The sequence below is a fragment of the Lipotes vexillifer genome, unplaced genomic scaffold, assembly GCF_000442215.2.
Source record: "Lipotes vexillifer unplaced genomic scaffold, Lipotes_vexillifer_v1.1 scaffold147, whole genome shotgun sequence".
Lineage (NCBI taxonomy): Eukaryota > Metazoa > Chordata > Mammalia > Artiodactyla > Lipotidae > Lipotes > Lipotes vexillifer.
The window spans coordinates 1073496-1078956 of NW_006778796.1; the positions used below are offsets into that span (position 1 = coordinate 1073496).

General features: G+C 42.2%; 1 non-coding gene across 1 annotated transcript; it reads right to left on the bottom strand.

The window, feature by feature from the left end:
• Positions 1 to 1092: 1092 nt before the first annotated feature.
• Positions 1093 to 1165, bottom strand: TRNAE-UUC (transfer RNA glutamic acid (anticodon UUC)). The gene has a single exon. It is a non-coding gene; the product is annotated as a tRNA-Glu (tRNA).
• Positions 1166 to 5461: the final 4296 nt, after the last annotated feature.

Here is a 5461-nt window from a genome sequence, read left to right on the forward strand (position 1 = left end):
ATCCTTTCAGAAGTATATATGTTACAAACTTTAAAAACCATTTGAAAGTTCAGTTTTTTTACTTCTTCATGCAATTACTACATTTTTTAATGTTTTAGAATAATTCATATTTAATTTTAATTTTTGTCCCTCTAATTGAAGTTAGCAAACATTGACCAAAACCAACAAACAAACAAAAATGAAAACATTAGTCATTCAAGGGAATTCCCTGGCTGTCCAATGGTTAGTACTTGGTGCTTTCACTCCCTTGGCCCAGGTTCAACCCCTGGTCCGGGAACTAAGATCCCACAAGCCGCCTACAAGCCACGTGGTACAGCCAAAAAAACAAAAAACAAACAAAAAACAAAGTCATTCAAAATGCACCAGAATGCATAAAGGTAAAGAAATTGAAATACTAACACCTTCAAATGATTTTTTTGTTGTTTGTAACATATATACTCTTGAAGAAATGAAAGCTTGAAACCACTTTAAGATTTTGGGGACATTCTGCTCACACTATGCCTTAGGCTCAATTGAAGTAACTTGCTTGTAACTGAAGTCACTTTTAAAGCAGCATGAACTTTGCTTGGAAAATAATCATTTTATGGAATTATCTGAAATATTCAAAAGCCTTAGAGTAATCAACAGTGTGGTTGTCACTTTATGAGATTTTCAGCCTTCTCTCTTCACAGCACTAAAACTAATATCAAATAAAAGATTCATAATGATGAACACAATGGATATTTGTATCCTAATGTAGTCTTTTCTAGAACTGATTTATGAACGGGGTTGTTTGAAAACCCATCCTCCTCTTATGTCTTTTCCCAAATCAGTTAGACCCTGTTTTTAATATAGAAACATTTACTGCTTTTAAAATTAAGCATTGTAAATGAGTTGATTGGCTGCTAAAATGGTATTTTATGCAATTTTTCTCTTAGAAGTAAGTGTAAGTTTCATTTTAAGACATTAAATTCCTGTTTCATTTTAAGGCATTAAATTCCTGTTTCCCTAGTAAAATAAGTATATCTGTTTACAAGCAATTTAAAAAAATAACTGCACCCTAATTCCTATTGCTTTTTTTTTGGCCGCGCCACACGGCTTGTGGGATCTTAGTTCCCCAACCAGGAATTGAACCCGAGCCCTTGGCAGTGAAAGCACCAAGTCCTAACCACTGGACCACTAGGGAATTCCCTATTGCTTTTTTTTCCAAATTCTCCTGTCAGGTGGGCTGAAGACAGAGGGATTTGCAAGGCAGAGAACAAAATTTAAGGATGAGGGAGCCAGGGGTAGAAGGTTGAGTGTTATCTCTGTGGAACTCAGAGAAAGGTATAACTTGAAATTTCACAGGTCATAAGCTCTTAGTTTGAGTGATTACTATATGCCAGACGTTTTCACAAATATCATTCTACATTAATCTTATGAGTCAGGAATCCTTAATCATATTTTACAGATGAAGAGACAAATTTTCAGAGGCAAGCAACTGGTCCAAGCTCACACAGCCAAGCAGTAAAGCTAGAATCCTACCCAGCTGCTTGGCGATGACTCCTGCTGGTGGCAGAAACTAAGACCCAGTTTGAGAAATGCAACTTTATTCAGCTCAGATCAGGAAAGAACCTGAGATCCATCCTCCCTTTACCTCCGACCCTCGCTGAAGACAGATCTCTAAATTCACTATGTACACTGCCCGCAGCCATTATATATCCACACTGTTGAAAGTTTTTCAAATTGTTTGTTTGGCTTTTTCTACCTTTTGACCCCATTCACCCATTTCTCCCACCCCTACCCTCCACCTCTGGCAATCACCAATCTGTCCTCTGTATCTACGTGCTTCTCTTTTGGGAGTTTTTTTTGTTTTTTATTTTTGGCTGCGTTGGGTCTTTGTTGCTGCGCTCAGGCTTTCTCTAGTTGCAGCGAGCGGGGGCTACTCTCCGTTGCAGTGTGCAGGCTTCTCATTGCAGTAGCTTCTCTTATTGCGGAGCACAGGCTCTAGGCATGCGGGCTTCAGTAGTTGTGGCGTGCGGGCTCAGTAGTTGTGGCCCACGGAGCTTAGTTGCTCTGCGGCATGTGGGATCTTCCCGGACCAGTGCTTGAACCCGTGTCCCTTGCATTGGCAGACGGATTCTTAACCATTGCACCACCAGGAAAGTCCCTGTTTTGTTTTTTTAGATTCCACGTATAAGAGAGTCATACGCTATTTGTCTTTTTCTGTCTGACTTATTTCACTTAGCATAATGCCCTCGAGTTCCATCCATGTTATTATACTGCAAATGGCAAGATTTCCTTCTTTTTTATGGTCCATCCATGTTGCTGCAAATGGCAAGCTTTACTTCGTTCTTACACGCATACTAGAATTTCTTTATCCATTCATCCATTGATGGACACTTAGGCTGTTTCCATACCTTGGCTATTGTAAATAGTACTGCAGTGAACATGGGGGTGCAGATATCTTTTTGGATTAGCGTTTTCATTTTCTTTGGATAAATACCCAGAAGTGGGATTGCTGGTAGTTCTTATTTCTTATTCGTGTTTGTCTTACCTCACAGCACTTCGAACAATACTCTTCAAACAGGGGCTTGAGAAACATTTGCCTGCTTAATTCAAGATTAGCAGTAAATCCAAACTTTTTTCTGGGATACATTGACTTGAGCTGATATAAAAACAAGAATATGTTTGGGAAACTTACCCCCCAGGGATTTATATTCCAAGAGAGAAAGGAAGGGGAGAAAGAGAATTATGTAGTCTTTTCCTTCCTTCCTTTTTTCCTTCTTTCTTACTTTCCTTCTCTTCTTTTTCTCCGTCTCTCTCTCCTTACTGTTTTTGTTTGGTATGACACCTGTTATACACACTGAAACTTTTCCTTGGAAACATGTCAACACGTTTATTAAAATCTTTTTGGTATATCTGTACTTTCTAAATATCTTTAGACTGTCATAGCACTCTTTAAAAAATCAGAAGGAAGGGGTGAAGGGAGGGACCGAGGGAGGGAAAGCTAGAAAGGAAAGAGAAAGAGCACTAACTACAGGCTAGGCAACTTGCTAGGTAGATCTGATTTGTTAACTTGTGCATTTGTGAGCTGGATAATTTTATCCACATTTACACACAAGAAAAACTCAAGTGTGAAGAAATGTAACTTCTTACATTGTAAGAAGTAAATCTTCTTTCCCCATATAGGTCATTACTCCGACTCCTCTTTCTAAAATAGCAATCGTGTTATTTTCTGTACTCTTCCCTGTTTTATTTTTATCAGCATTTTTCTTTACCTGGCACTGTATTTGTGTTCTGTTTCCCTGATAAGAATTTAAGCCCTGTACTTACATCTTACAATGTACTTAGATACCTAAGTTACACAGGTGTGAAGTTTCAGAATCAAGACTTGAACCCAGGCTTGCCTAGCTGGCCTACTCTTTGGATTATTTTGTACAGTAAACCAGAGTGGTGAGATTTGTCTCAAAAGTTACATTCCGAGAGTTCCCTGGCGGTCCAGTAGTTAGGTCTCCGTGCTTTCACCACCAGTGCCCAGGTTCAGTCCCTGGTTGGGGAACTAAGATCCCACAAGCCGTGCAGCCCGGCCAAAAAAAAAAAAAAATTACATTTGGTTTTTGTAATTATGTTGTTGTTAATATTGGGTTTTGCCTTTTCAGTCCTCAATTTTGACCAGTGTAATGACCAGATTTAAAACCTGCGGCCCATTTTTCAGTCCCAAAGATGAGCTCCCCAACCCTCTGGCATTTCAGCTGCAAGAGCAGGTGGGGCTGGGCCACCTGGTAAGGACAGTCAAGGACGTCCCCTCTGGCCCCTGGACCAGGCAGAAGGTGCGAGCAGCAGTGGTGTGGAAGCTGATTCCCAGGGGTGTCGGGCTCTCCTTCTTTGCTCTGTTTTGTTTCTTTACCCTTCCTTGAATCACATGTTCTCAGCTTCACCTTCCAAGCTTTCTCCCACCTCCCCCTGACCCCACTTACACTTTGGAGTCCTTCTTTATCCCCTATGTCCAAGATGCTAATCATGGAACTAAAGCAACAATAGGAGAAGTGAACCAAACCAGACAATGGAGAAGAAAGCCAAATATCTTTCCAAATATAAGAGGAAGAAGCAAATCCTCTGAAAGAGGCTGTCATGGGGTGATGACTTGGGTATCAGAGCTTGGGAAGGGATGGTTCCTTTCGACTCCCGCAGGAAGATTGAGCTGGTCCGATGCAGAGGCTGGGATCTTGAGAAATAAAGACTTGCCCGAGGTGGGGACTCTCAGGACCACGGAAGGATGCAAGCGGCCATGATCAGTTACACCTTCAGGGGATACAGGAGGGCTTCTCAGCAGAGATGACACATGAGGATGGCTTTCCTGAAGGCAGCTTAGCTGTGCCGTTGAGACGAGGAGAGGGGCATCTGTCTCCCCCACCAGAGGAACAGCCAAGCAAAGACAGAAGATCCTCTAAGACCCTCCGGGGTACAACCCCTGGAAACCTGTCCACTTTCACCTACCAGTCCTTTCCAGGCTCACTCCTCTCCAGCCACACCCACTTCCCCGGCAGGTTCTCAAACTCACTACCCAGATCCTGCCCCAGGGCTTTTGCACTTCCTCCCCGCCTCCCCTGCCTATCTCTTTCCTCCTCCCTCACTGCTCATGTACCACTCCTCAGAGAAGCCCTCTCCACCTCCTCTTTCTTTTTTTTTTTTAATTTTTATTGGAGTATAGGTGATTTACAATGTTGTGTAGTTTCTGTTGTACAGCAAAGTGAATCAGTTACATATATCCCCTCTTTCTTTAGCTTCTTTCCCCATATAGGTCATTACTGCAACTCCTCGTTCTAAAATAACAATCCTTGTTATTTTCCGTACTCTTCCCTGTTTTATTTTTATCAGCATTTTTCTTTACCTGGCATTGTATTTTATCTTTATGTGTTTACCTTATCATGTTCTGTCTCCCTGATAAGAATTTAAGCCCTGTACTTACACAACCTTTTCCTCTAGCTTCTTAGCAGACCTGGAAAGTTTCCCCTTTTATGCATTGGCCACATAACTTTCCCTCTGCCTTAGAATTCCATCACCCAGTGGGCTTTGCATCAAAACTCTTCCCACTCAGAGCAAATGGTCCTCACAATTCATTTGTGAATCCAAAGGAGATTGCCTTATCCCCATTTAACCTTTGCTATCTTTTTTTTCCTTGGACTTTATTATCTCAAAATGAATCATTCTACCTCTCCCTTACCTGTCTGTGCCCTGGTCTGTGGCAAGATGTCTGCTATAATGCTGAGGGCCTGCTTCAGATCTGGGGCAAAAAACGTAAGGTGGGACCCGCTGGCACAGTTGTGTTTTTCTCCAGACTGGTCGAGCTGCTTGGATGCGAGCACATGGAGGACTGGGTGAAGTTGTAGCCTACGGCAGAAGGGAGAGGCAGGGTGTGGAGGGTGCCTGCAATGGGGGCCTCACAGAGGTGGGTCCCGGAATCTACGCTGAGGAAGTGAGGGCATGGGGACAGATGGCA